We start from the raw sequence: 15,372 nt of genomic DNA on the forward strand, positions 1-15,372 counted from the left end.
TATACAGTATTCCTTGGATCCTGATCTTGAGTGTGGATATGACTGTCATGGGGGAAGGAGTGAGCTTTCAGGCACAATGTTGGGGTGTTCAAGAGTCTAGGATTGTTATTGGACTCCTGGTACAGCACCATGGACCTAGGCTGCTGCAGGACAACTATCTTGGCTCAGAAACCAAGTCGGAAGTCTGGGATAGTTTGGCCAGGGACCTGACCAGTGCAACTGGTATCCCCTGCACTGGTGAGCAGTGTTGTCACCATTATGATGACCTCTATCAATGGAACAGGGTTATTTCGGATCAACGGATCCAAGAGGCATGGGTGGAGAACACCCCACAGATATGTAAGTATGTATTCTTGTAATTTATAGATATATGAGCTGAATCAGTGCAAAACTCTATGCATAATGTTTTCCCTCCCTTACCACAGCTGCGGAAGAGAGGGCTTGCAATATACGGTCCCATGCAAGGCATTTAGCCAGAATGAAGCAAGCATGTGGTATGTAAGAAAATCAATAAAATAAATGAATGCATAACTTAAGAATAAAACAAAATAAATACAGATATTGCAGTGTTAACAGTCATGTATGAAATACTTGGGATATTACAGACTTTCATTAGCATGGCAGGGCAAATATGAACTGTTAAAGCAAGTTAAAGCAAGTAAGCATGCAGTACTGTGTAGCATAGCTTCCAAATATCAGTTAATGTTGTGGTCTACCCAGATTAAGAGTCAATGTTGTGTTCTGCTCATTGTCAGAAGTATGTTGGAGAATGAAGTCAATAGATGAGTAGGGTAAACATGTAAGTTAACAGAAGTCCTAGTGCATGTATATTAATGCAAGAACTGAAACAACATGAGTCAATAAAGTGTTAAAGAAGACAGTGCTCTGAGAATTTATTATTTCAAAACAAATGTTCAGTATTACTGTAGTCGCTGCTTGTGGGTTTGAATCCTATACCAGCCAACTGAGAAATTGTGCTGTTTTCAATACTATTTTAGTATTTCATCAATAAATCATAACCATGCTTGCATGTGACGTTCACACCCATAGACCTGTGCTATGACTGTCTAGATGTCAAGTGTAATCAGTGTACATGGAAATACCTCTCAAATGTCACAATTTTTGCAGAATTTACTGAATATTGCCCCATATGTCTGGTCTGTTTAGTATATGATCTTGTTTTACTGGCAAGTCTCCCCCACACGGGTGAGAATCAGTGTGAAAAAAAATGTCAGTCCTCTGAAATGTAGATATTAGACATCTCTTGAAATGGAATTTAATGGCAAATCTGTTATTCAAACACCTTGCTACTATTGTAACAGCACAATATGTAAGAATGTTCCCTGTTGTGCCTTTGTACCACCATTATGCACGGCTTGGCCCATAACGTTCCATGCTAAGAGGCTGAGGGGTATGTATGTGGAACATCATATATCCAGTATAAGCAACATTAAATGATTGCTGAATGCAATATGATCTGGACTATACTGCGTTTGTGTGTGTGTGTGTGTGTGTGTGTGTGTGTGTGTGTGTGTGTGTGTGTGTGTGTGTGTGTGTGTGTGTGTGTGTAAGAAACAGGATAGTATTTCAAATAATGAATGTCACAGTTGTCAGTGATGTAACAGATGAAATCTAGCATATCTAAAAGTACTTATTTGTAGTATGTTTAGTTATAGTGTCTGTGAAGTTACTAATGTTCTCCTGTCTTCTCTCACCCCACTGTTTCTCTTCTTTTGTTTATTTAATCAGTATATCTGCTATTATCATGTGCTATTATCATATAATTTTTATTACCTCTTACGTTGTCCTTATGTATAATTTAATATTGCTTTGCCATTAAATAAACTTTCATTTAAATTATTTATTGTGGTGTTCCTCATTATATTATTTTTCAATTTGTTTCCATTAATCATTATTATTTTCTTTTTTTGTTCTTAATTACATTTGTTTGGGTTACATTTAGTTTTCCATTAGGTTTCTGTTTTATTTACCACAATGCAACAAGGTAGGCCAGTTCCTGGCAATCCACCTACCTTGGCTCCCATAGCTGTGGCATTGGGGCCCAGCACATCTGGACAATAGCCTGGTTGCATCCCCCCTGCTGGTCCTTCATTACCTGCTGCTTCAGGTAGTCCTGTCCCACAGAATGGGAGTGTGATACCATCTGGAAGTGGCGGCAGAGATGATGCTTATGTCACCATGAGCAAATGCCAGGCATGGTTTGTGGACTTGTGCAACAGATTGTTAGATCACTCCTATGCTGGATATAGAGCATACTGTCCATCCTAGTGGGGTAGTCTCTTCCCAGGAACCATCACTGGACACTGCCTCCACAGAAGGAGCAGTGAAGGTACAGTGCTTGACAGTCCCATGGGTGAGGACTTGAGTCACACTATTACTGTGTCTGACGACCATGGGACCTGGATCTCCCAACCCCTTCCCCAGCCAAGGTGTTCACACCCCTCTTGTGTCCATCACCAACCCTGTCTGATGTCTTGTATGTCTTGTCTGTCTGCAAATGCTCCTCTCCTTCACAGCTTACCTTCCTGACATATATCTATGCCCTTTCCCTAACATTCCACTCTCTCCTAAAAATAAACAAAGGGCACCTGCCCTAAAATAATAATTTCTTCCCATACATAGCTCTCGATTTTGCACATGTGTATACTGGACACACTTAATTTGTTCCAATTGGCTTAACAATGCACTTATGTTGCAGTCACCCTCTGTCTGGGGGTGACAGTCCAAATTCAGCTAAAAATTTTTGCAAGTGCACAGTTGTTGCTTTGAAAGAAATGGATAGCTATGTCCCTTTCCTACACATTCCAACCTGCCTTTTACTATGTTTTCCCCCTGCTTGCACCCCATTCACCACTTTCCTATCTACCCAACACACACATATGTGCATACCAAGTGGACTGGAGTGACATTAGAACTGCTACCTATCCAGTTTTACACACTACATAACACAGTACTTAATGCACATGCCACAGATCAAGGCTGACATTAACGTGGCTTTAGGTAATCTTATAGTAGATGACAATACCAGGCCTTGTAGAGGACAAAAGTTTGTAGGCCTCCATGACCTGCAAGGCCCAAAACACTGCAAAACCATACCAGCCTAGAAGTCAGTGTGGGATTCACACTTGTTCTGTTGGGAGATGCACACACACACAGCAAGTGGGCTGAAGTGAGATTAGAACTCCTACTTATCTAGTTTTACAAACTACATAACACAGTACTCAACACACATGCCAGAACTCAAGACTGACATTAAATTGGCTTTAGGTAATCTTATAGTAGATGACACCAGCAAGCATTGTGGATGACAAGAGTGTGGAGGCCTGCATCAACTGTGAGGGCCAAACAGTGCAAACCCATGCCACTTTGGAAGTCAGTGTGGGATTCACATTAGCTCTTTGGGGAGATGCAAACACACACCCACAGTGCAGTCATCCAAGCAGTGCACATAACAATGGAGTGCAATGAAGAACAAAATAACAACTCAAACCACTATACTTCGGCACTTATAACCACATATAGCCACAAGATTAAATAATCCAAAATAAATTTTAATTTGATAAATTGAACAATGCAACAATATCATATGTAGAAAAGGCAAGGGACAGACCACAAACCGTTTTTTGCCCTATGGCGTCATCAGTGTGTTTACAAGATACGTATATAATTATTTAAAATAAATTGCGTGAGGAGCAATGGATTTGCGCTCTGCTTAAGTAAGTGTACGGTAATGTGGTGTGGCATTTTTGGGTTGCTTGCACGTTGCTAAGCAGTGCACAGATGGGAGGCTCATTGCTTACATCAGAGACTTACTGGTAGCTAACTTCAGCCCATACCTAGCTGTACTCCAAGCTGCAATTATGTTTGCTATGCGGTGTGACCTCTGAACCTGTTTTTGCACTGCTCTGCTTCACACAAATTGGCTAAAACTTTTTAAATAGGTCCTAGATATGTAGCACAGTGAGCAAATGTTTATTTAATATATGAAAGAAAATACCAGTACAGCACACAGAGAGTCACATTCTGTAAAACGCAACGTATTACTACTTCACATACTAAATATCTGGATACTTTTAATTAGTTCCCCAAACACAATCACACAAACTAACTGCTTTAGTCCTTTGAGCCACAGAAGCTACTGCACAGGAAGGGTATCATTCATCACACAATTTCCTGCATAAATATGTAGATTGCTATTCCTCAGTTACCTAACACATACAATGTAAGATCAAATTCTATATTACTGTCCTGAGACTGTGTGGCATACTAACTGTGTATAATGCTCATATAGCATAGATAAGTTACTGTTATGGCAGTTACAAGGGAGAACTGCTGTTTTGAGGGGTGGGGGAACAAAACCTGTGTTCTGCTAAGATGCACACTAGTCTACATTTAACCTCACTTTCTAACACCTCCTTTGAATGACGTACCAGTAACCTGTTGCAGTAGGACTGCACGAGTATTCCATGCACGAGGCCTACTAATTACAAATGGAGATATGATGGTGTAATGGGTGTCTGTAGTCCTATGTGGATGTCATTTCTGTCCAAATAGCCCACTATAGATACTTGCATAATGTACCAGGTCCATAACTGCAATGACATATAAATATACACTAGAATACTGTGTAGGTTACGGACTTATCTTGCAAATACAGCAGTTCACACAACTGTAGTTCAGGGCTAACTCTGTCTGATGCAAACAGTACACAGCCAATACATGGATAGGTACAGGATGTGTGAGTTGGCTGGCATCAATTTTAATATATGTATGTGAGTATGAGTAAGGAGTTGGTCCATAGCTCCCTAGGTTTCAGTGAATGTGCTATGCGTTGACTCTTAGTCAAAACAATGGCATACAGAGCACACCTGTGACTGCCTACAGGGATATCAGCAGAGAGAACCTCCTACAAGTCATGTTGTGACTGTGGCTGTGTTGACCTACACACTGGTAGGGAGCTGTGTATCTCTTCCCTGTGATGGTTCTACTGCAGCTGTTTCTGCAGGATGAGATTATATAGCACAGCACATACTGTGAATATCTGTGCACATGTGCATGGAGAATACTGCAGGGGTCGACCAGATATATTGAGGTACTGGAACCGTGACTTCAGAAGCCCAAACACCTACTCTATGATGTTCATATTTTGTGTGTGTGCATCATTATGGCATTCTTCCATGGGAGCGAGTGCATTCCCATAGCAAACATCTGGTACGGCTGTGATGTGTGCCAGATATGGGAGTCGTGATAACTCCCAGCACACACATTCATGATAATCCCCTGGGAATTGCGCATGACTTGGCAGTTGATGGAGTGGTATCCCCTGCGGTTAATGTAGATTCTACCCTGCTCACCCAGTGGTGCCATGATGTGTACATGAGTGCAATCTATGGCACCCACTACTTCAGTTTAGTGTACTATATACAGTAGAAATGTTGCATATTGCTGGCGTTTACCACTGGGGAAAGGGGAAAAGATAAGTGCTCATAGGCATGTGGGACTGTAGCATCCAGGAATTGGTGAAGTATCATGGATACAGATGCCTGTGATAGACCCATCTTGTCCCTAGTTGGTCTTTGAAAAGTACCTGTAGCTAGTATCCTAAATGCTGCTTCCACAGAGATGGGTTCCCCTCTGTTAGCTCTGTCTCTGAGTTGAGGGCGATAGAGCTCAGTGAGTTCTTGTAATATTTCTCTGTCTACCCTGTAGTGCTCTACAATTTCCAGCTAATGTAGCTCCTGGCAGGTTACTCTGGGTCTGAACACTCTTCTCCTTCTTTGCCTAGGCCTATTGTCAGCAGCACCAGCAGCCTTGACTTCTGCATGTAGTACATACAGATGTAGAATAGCTTCAGCAGCCCCAAGAATTATCTCAGTTAAAATCTCCAAGTCTCTACTCCAATGGTTCAGAGTATTGAGGGTAAGTCAGAATTTAGGGTGTTTATATGTCTTATACAGTCCTTCTGTAGGTCCATCATGTGGGATTGGCTAATTATGATGCAGTTCACCTGCTTTGGATATAACTGACATGATTTAAAGGCCCTACTTTAGTGAGTAGTGTGGTGCTATGCTCAGCATCGCACAGCATAGCTTATACAAGACTGTATATTACTAATTGGCTATATCCGGTGGCTTATGTCATGACTGGGAAGTGGGTGGTCTGGTTGCTCAAACAATCCAAGTTATACCCAAACCATTTGTAGCAAGCAGCACACCATGTAAACATGCCCACTGAGTACAACATATACTAAAAGTGGCATGACATACCACCTGATGTCATCTGGAAATATAAAAACTGTATAGGAGCTGTGTAGGAACCTTCCAAAGTGTATATGAATACACGGCTGCTCCCTTTAGAGATTCAACACATCCATGGCATTTCCCATCATTTGCATAACATTTGTGCTGACAGCCTGGAAACTATATGATTCATAGCCATGTAAGCTGGGTAACAACACAAATGCACAGTTCTACAGACCCAAAGCATGGTCTTGCAGTACATTTGTCTACAGTACATTATAAGTGTTATTTTACAAATTTTTATTTTAGTTTTATGATTAGCTTGTTTGCACAATGTGATGCGTAGCTCAAACATACAGAAATTAAATCCAAAGAGAGTGCAGTGAGCCAAAAACGAGAAACCCAATAGTGGAAATCCACTCAATTTAATCAAAAACAGACCAACAACATCCAAAAAGCATTAACGATTTTACACAAACAAATTCAGTATGCGTTTTCGTCCTTTGCACTTGGACTTCATCAGATACATACTTCCCAAACCATTAAACATTTAAATACATTAATTAATGTTAATTAACCAATAAAATCACTTTAAATCCATTTAAATGGGCTAACCAAAATAAATTCTGGGTTCACGAATATTCATGATAAAAACATATGATATATTTGTGCTTTATTTTACTATTCAAAAACTGATAAAACTTAATAAAACATATATATACACATATACCTTACCATACTTTAATATATAAATAAATAAATTACTAAATATATGTTAAAAACTTATATGTTAAAACTTGTATGTAAAAAAATTCATAATGGATGGCTCTCTCTGGTGTCAAAATTCATCATTACCATTAAATTTTGTTAGCTCTTAATTTCACCAATGGTAATATAGTTAAAAAATCATTAAGACCTGGTTTCTTCCCCGCATCAAGGTTAACTTGCCACCATAATTCTTTGCTCTCTAAAATATCCTCCCATGGACCCCCTCTAATATCCTGCTTAATCTGTTCTAGTACAAAAAAATGAAAATTAAATCCCACACAGCCCCTAGAATGTTTATAAAGTGCATTAGTTTCTTTTGCTTTAATAATGTCGTAGGTGTGCTCATATATTCTTTTCCTTAATGCTCTTTCTGTTTTACCTACATAGAATGACTGACATTTCTGGCATATTACAAGGTATATTACCCCTCTAGTATCACAACCATATAGGCCCTTACTTCTAATCTATCTCTTCCTGCTTTCCAAGTAAATTTCCCCTTTATTCATAATATAAGGGCATTGGTTGCATCTTCCACATTTAAATGCTCCTGTCCTTCTATTACTTACTAATGTTGAATTAAATCCTGTCCTTTCCATCATATTACTTATACTTTGAGAATTTTTGTATATTACTTTTGGACTTATCTTTGTTATTTCCTCAATATCAATAAGTGATAGTAATTTATTCCACTCTCTCTGTAATATGTCCCTCACATTACAATTAGAGGAATTATATTCTATCACCAAGCTTTTTTGGAACACCTCTGATGTGTTATCACATTTATTACATTCATCTTGCATATTAATATTGTACCTCATGCCTTTGATAGGTTTAAACCTATCCAACCTACCTTTTTCTACTTCCTTTCTTATTTTTTCCACAAAAATTTTGGGGTAACCTCTATCTAGAAACATTTTTTCTAACTTATTGCATTCCTTTAAAAAATCTACATCCAAACTAGTCATTCTAGAGCCCCTTACAAATTGCCCCTTTACTATATTTCTTTTACAATGTAGAGGATGGGCGCTTTCATAATGTAGGAAGGAATTACAATAGGTGTCTTTTCTAAACACCTTGGTTTCATATTTTTGATTAATTTTGTAAACTTCCACATCTAAATATTGTAACACATCAGAACTGATATTGTATGTAAACCTCAGAAAATTAGTGGTTTTGTTTAAGTATTCCATAAATTCTACAAATTTGTCTTGTCCCCCAGTCCAAAAGATGACTATGTTATCTAAGAATCTTCGATATAGTATCCAACAATTTTGAAATATAGAATTTAAAATGAATTTCTCTTCCCATTTAGATAACACTATATTAGCATATGTGGGTGCACATGCTGCCACCATGGAGACGCCTTGTTTTTGCTGAAAATATTCACCATCAAATATAAGAAAGTTATATTTCAATATTGTCTCCATGAGCGCAACAATTACTGTTTTTTCATTCTGTGTCAATACTTTGTCTAGGAAGACACTTTCTTCAAACATTTCCATGTCCTTATAATGTGGAATACTTGAGAATAAATCTACTGTATCTATAGTAATAAACAATAATTGATCTCTGTAAAGATTGGGTGTAAGTTCCTTTAGGAAATCCCAAGAGTCTTTTAGGATGGTTTTATTGTTACCCATATATGCTTAGTTTTCAAATCCACGTATTTTGCCAATGGTAAAGTTAGTTTTAGAACCCTAAATTAATTTAGTTTAATTTAATTTCACATAAACCTTGCTGTTTTTAGACATCCACAATTTATGTTTTGAACAATTATGTATGTGATCCTACCTTTTCATAGGAATTATATCCATATTTTTGGACATTTACATCCCCTTTTTCAGTGTAGACTCCTGTGCATGGAAAGTTTCCACATACACTTCTAACATGGACATGGAGTCTACACAAATGCATTGTGGAGAACCCTGAACTTGAAGCACTCCCTCCTTAGCTTAAACAAGCAAATAAGACACCTTGTGAAATCCTACAAAGAAAACTACTGATCCAAAATAGCTTCTTCAATTAAGGACAACCATAAAGCATCCTTTAGTTACATTCATAACCTAACAGGAATGGCCCAGAGTTGTGCCAAACTGGTAGTTAATGATATCACATATACTAAGCCTGTGGACATAGCTAACCTGTTAGCCAATAGTTGACAGGATGAACTTGAATAACTTGGTATTAGTCTCTATAAGAAGACCGTGAGAAAAACACTGTCCTTCCTAGAAACTGTCAACAAGGCCCGTGACTCCGGTCACATTGTGTCCACCCCACTCTTAGACATTTCTAAGGCCTTTGACACCACCTCTCACAACCTTCTCCTTACTAAACTCTCTAAACTAAATCTATCCCACTCTGCTATCAACTGGTTCACCAGTTACCTATCTAACATACAGCAAGCAGTCAAGTGGAATAAAGCCATTTCTCCTTTCCTAATTACTTCCACAGGCATACCCCAAGGTTCTATTCTAGGACCCCTCCCATTCAATATTGTCATAAATGACGTCTATCCTGCCATCCCTAATGCTAACCTCATCCAATATGCAGACAACACTACTATAATATGCTCTACCATATTTGCCTCTTCATTAGCAAAATTAACTCAGGATGCCTTCTCTTCTACTGAACAATGGATGCTTGACAACCACCTGGCACTAAATGCAACCAAGACCAAATTAATGATATTCACCCCTTCTAAAACTACCATTCTAGATAAAGATTCTTTTTCTATCACAAGCCAAAATAACACAACTCTCGAAATAGTCCCCACTGCAAAACTATTAGGAGTTCTCATTGATGACCAACCAGAGTTTGATAACCACCTACAAGTAAACATTAAAAAAAAAAAACAAGAAACTTGGCATGCTCCACTGCCACTACCACTTTATTTCTCCTGCCACCAGAATCACTCCCGCCACTACTTACCTCATCCCTTCACTCTTATATGGTGCCTCTATCTTTACTAATCTTCAATCCTCCCTCAAGTCAAAACTTTCCTCCTGCTACTACAAAATTTCTAAATTTGCTACAGGCTACAGATCCTCTACCCAACACTGTAAATCCCTACCTCAACTGAACTGGCTTGAGCTACCCAATTACCTCATCTATACTCAACTGATCCAAGCACAGAAAGTCACTTTTTACCCCTCTGTCTACTCCTCCCTTACATCTTCCATCCAAATGCATCAACCAAATAGATGTCTTAAGATCCAACTTTCAAAATCTTATTGAGCTACATAAACCTGTCCGTCCACCAGGCAATCATCTTCTAGCCTTCTCTGTAGCACGACACTGGAACTCATTACCACCACACATCCGTACCACTAGCAAACTCTCTGCTTTCAAAACTTTACTCCACTCTCATCTAAACTCGCAGTGGGAATGCTCCTGCTCCCAACTTACATAGCTTTCTCAACCACAGCTACTCTCCGCAAGCTAAAATACCTGCCAAAGAGCCTACTACTACTGTCTCATAATTCCTAACAATAACTGTTGGAACAATCATATTTTATAAGAAATGTAATTTGTATTTTTATTGCAACCTGTTACTCTGTAACTTCTTGTATTTCTATGTATATTATACTTGTATTATTACTATGTGTATTTTTGTACTTCTCTGGAGCTTTTCTCCCCAGGACTCCATTGAAAACAGGCACCTCTTGGCCCAATGGACCATCCTGGCAAACAAACTGAAAATAAACAACTAAATAGACTGTTCATTACAAGACTAGCATGCAACCCAGGCATGTGTCAAGTAATGTTATAAAAGGACAGTTCCAGAGGACTATGAGGCTTCACACTGATAATGCTGAATTAAATCTGGCTTTTTTAAGACTTAGAGAGGATTTTATAAGAAGGTGTTACACAACCACAGAGGATGACCTTTGTATTAATTTGGCACGTGATAGCAGAGCAACTATAGGTAGAACTTTTTTCTCGGAGAGAGTGGAATTAGACACAATCAGAGACAATAGAGTTGCCCATGTTAAGAATAGACCTGTTTTTTTCTAATTCAGGTAATACTGGGTAGGTCTGTGAAGATATTAAAAAACATTGGCCCATACTTTTATCAGACCCTGATGTCAAGAAAGTTATTGACCAGGAACTAAAGTTCAGTTTTAGAAATAATCTTGCCCTGACAAGACAATTTTGTTACAGAAATGTTAAAAAAGATTTTTCTCTGAAATCCACTCATGGTGGCACTTTTAAATGTGGTACATATAGAACTTGCAGTTATATTTTCTTGTGCATCTTTTTTCATCAGCCTACTGGTTCAAGTTTCTATTTTGACCATTTTGCACATTGTGGAAGCTCTGACCTTGTTTATATGGCTATCTGCACTGTGATGCGTTCTATATAGGAAAGATGAACCATACCATTAGGGACAGAATTTTAGAGCATGTTTATGACATTCAAAGGAATAGAGACACCAATGCTTTGGCAAGACATTTCAGAGCAAGAAGTATTGAACATTCATTTAAGTTTTTTTTTTGTTTTACATCTATTTAATTTGAATAATAGGGTTGGTGATATTAGAAATGTAACTGAACAAAAAGAACAGAAGTGGATTCTGAAGCTCAAATCATACTGCGAACCAGGCTTACATGATAAAATGAGTATTAAGCCTTTTCTTAAGTCACCCACTGAAGCATTGAGTGGGTGTTACTGTTTGGAGGCTTGACTTTTTTAAGCTAGCTTACTTGTTGATTTATTTTTTTCTGTGTAAGATGACACCATTGCTAATTAAGTCCTCTCTGGTGTTTAATTGGTTGTACTTATTATTGAAACTATTAGTTTTAACATGTTTCTATGGTCTGAAGAAGAAATTATGTTCCAAAAGTGCTAACCTTGTTTTTTAAATGGAGTTTTTATTAAACTGCTGGATCCTTAACCATGGTTGTTTGGAGTCATCCTTTGTTTCTCTACAGGTTCTGTGAAAACTTGTCTCCCCTGTCCCCACCACATGCGCACCATGACATCCCTAACACCTGTCCCCTACCTTGTATCTCTAAAGAGCAGGTCATAAATGCTCTCTCTTAGGCCAAAAACACAGCATCTATGGGACCTGATAACATCCCAGGCTGCATTCTACATAGGCTCCAACAAGAATTAGCAACATCACTGGGTATTCTTTTCAGTCATCAGTCTAAGCACTGACTTCATTCCAGCTGAATGGAAAACAGCTATTATTATTCCCTTGCACAACGGCACTGGTCTATTAGCCTGACTAGCTTTATCTGCAAGGCTATGGAGTGAATCATCATGGACCTTATCAAAAAAGATACAGGTAAGCTCCAAACACTTGACCCTACTCAATTTGTATTTTTTCAAAGGGAGATCATGCCTGTTAAACCTTGTGGACTTCCTCGAGACAGTCACCAAGGCCCTGAATGAGGAGAAATCTGTGCATACTGCCTACCTAGACTTAGCCAAGGCATTTGACACTATCCCTCACTCAGGCATTATTGACAAACTCAGGCAGCTAGGTATCAACCCTTGTATTGTTAGATGGGTCACTAACTGGTTCACTGATAGAACCCATATAGTCAAAGTAGGGGAATCCACCTCCAACAGCAGACTTGTCACCAGTGGTGATCCACAGGGATCTGTCCTGGGACCTCTACTGTTTATAATCTATTTCTCCAAAGTAAAAGCTAAAACCAAAGGTCTGTGGCTGACCAAGTTTGCTGATGACTGGAAACTAGGAGCGGTCATGGAATCTCCAAATAATGTCAATATCTTACAAGAGGGTCTTACACAAACAAATGATTGGTGCCAATGTCATGGCATTAAACTCAATGCAAAAAATGTATTATCATCCCTCTCAAGTAAGTGCAATGTTCCTGCTAATTACCACATCAATAACAAAACCCTAAGTATGCACTCACTGGTGAGAGACCTGAGCACACAGGTTGACAACAACCTTAACTTTGATCACCATGTCTCCACACTGGTACACAGGGCATTTTATATTGCTCATCTCATAAGTAAGGTCACTGCATCCAGAAAAAAAAGAAGTTATGACCTCTTCACAGTCTCCTCTCATCAGGCCAATAATGGAGTACAAAGCCCCTTTTGGTATGCAGCTTTCCAAGCACCTGTAGCAATTGAAGAGACCACAAAGGTTCCTCACAAGGATAATTCAAGGTCTCCAGCATCTGTCCTATGTGGATCATCTAAAATTCCTGTCACTTTATTCTGTTTCATACAGACTACTCAGAGACAATCTATGCCTTACATATAAGGCAATCTTTGACCCTGTTTTATTGGAAATGCTGCATATCTGCAGATCAAATGGTGCATGGGTTACTCACTCGAAAGACCTTAACCTGGTATGTGACATTATTAGAACATGCTGGAGGGAGAGCTTTTTGTCTCAGAGGTTACTACACCTTTGGAATGGACTCCCACTTCATGTTATACAGAGCACCTCATTGACCCTCTTCAAACGCAATGTGGATGAATGAATGTCTAACCATAAATTTACCCCAGGGTTCCACCTGTTTCCTTCTTCAACAGGGCCAATTGGTGATGATCATGGAAATAAGGGTGGAACTTGGTTGGGCTTGTAAGGGTCTAGGGCCATTAGCCTAGTATCTTCCTATGATCCTATGATATGACTCGCTCATAGTCCATGCGGGAGTACATGACCTGAGACATACCTCCCTAGACTATACTTAGAGAGACATCTTTGAGTTCTCAGAATATGTGTCACAGATTGCATGAGCCTAGCATTAGCAGCATTTCACCTTCTCAAAGGATGATGCCACAATACAAACAAAGATCATTGATATCAATAATTGGATTGATTTTTTGTGTCATTCTAAGGGGGTGCAATATTTGTCAGCATGGAGGAAGATGTTAAACAGACCAGGATGCTTTGGAAGGGATGGTCTGCACCTCTCCCCTCTAGGATTTTGAATATTAGATAAAACTGTCTTCCCCCATAGTGTCTTTTGTAGGCAATGGCAATCTGAAACTACTTCTAAAATAGCAAGTCATAAACAAGAAAATCTGAAGGTATTACTGCTAGGTCAGTATCATAGCTACTCCTTGTGGCATGGCTGTGACTGTCTCAATAGCCATATGGATACAAAAAGCTTAGATTAATAAAATGTTTTGCACTTAATCTGTTTCACTGATAGTTAACAAAACTATGCTGCATTTATTTATTTGCTTGACATTGCTGGTCTCTGTTTCTGTATTTTTTTTCTGTTTTAGTGATCGTTAAAACTGTGATTCATTTATTTATTTGCTTGATATTGCTGGTCCCCGTGTCTGCATTTTGTTTTTCTGTTTTAGTGATAGTCAGCAAAATTGTACTGCATTTATTTATTTACTTGATATTGCTGCTCACTGTCTAGATTCTGTTCACCTGGTTTCACAGTGGGGGCTGCTTTACCTTCTGTTGAAGCCAGCCTATCCAAGGTGTGAGCACAGCATTAAGTGTTATCTGATAGCCTGAGGCTTTTAAGTTTTCCTTTATATTACTGGTATAAGGATTTACATTTCTGTGAGACTGTATCAGTATCGTAGCTGCTCCTTGTGGCCTAGCTGTGACTGATTCAATAGCCATCTGGATACATCAAGCTTATATACTTTTTTACACTTAATCTGTTTCAGTGATAGTTAACAAAACTGTGCTCCATTTATTTATTTGCTTGATATTGCTGGTGTCTGTGTCTGCCTTTTGTTTTTCTGTATTTAAATTGATTTTAACTGTGTGTTGCAGGAATATTAACTGAACTGGAAGTTAGTCAGTGTTTGCTGAATTTTGTTATTTGCTAGTAATTACAAGTGTGGGGGTAGCCACATTCTTTGATTTCCTGTCCTTGCCTATTTAAGTGGTACAGTGTGAAATATTTTCTGCTTAAAAACCTCAGCTTTGGCCGGCTAAAAACTTGCTGTATTCAACTGGACCTATAAGAGAATTTAAGTACCTTTATCTGCACTTTTTTTTTTAAAAAAATACAGTATTTAAATTGATTTTAACTGTGTGTTGCAGGAATATTAACTGAACTGGAAGTCAGTCAGTGTTTGCTGAATTTTGTTATTTGCTAGTAATTACAGGTGTGGGGGTAGCCACATTCTTTGATTTCCTGTCCTTGCCTATTTAAGTGGTACAGTGTGAAATATTTTCTGCTTAAAACCTCAGCTTTGGCCGGCTAAGAACTTGCTGTATTCAACTGGACGTATAAGAGAATTTAAGTACCTTTATCTGCACTTTTTTTTCAAAAAATACAGTATTTAAATTGATTTTAACTGTGTGTTGCAGGAATATTAACTGAACTGGAAGTTAGTCAGTGTTTGCTGAATTTTGTTATTTGCTAGTAATTACAGG

The sequence above is a fragment of the Protopterus annectens genome, chromosome 1.part1 (assembly GCF_019279795.1).
Source record: "Protopterus annectens isolate FY-2018-M chromosome 1.part1, PAN1.0, whole genome shotgun sequence".
In the NCBI taxonomy this organism is placed as follows: Eukaryota; Metazoa; Chordata; order Ceratodontiformes; family Protopteridae; genus Protopterus; species Protopterus annectens.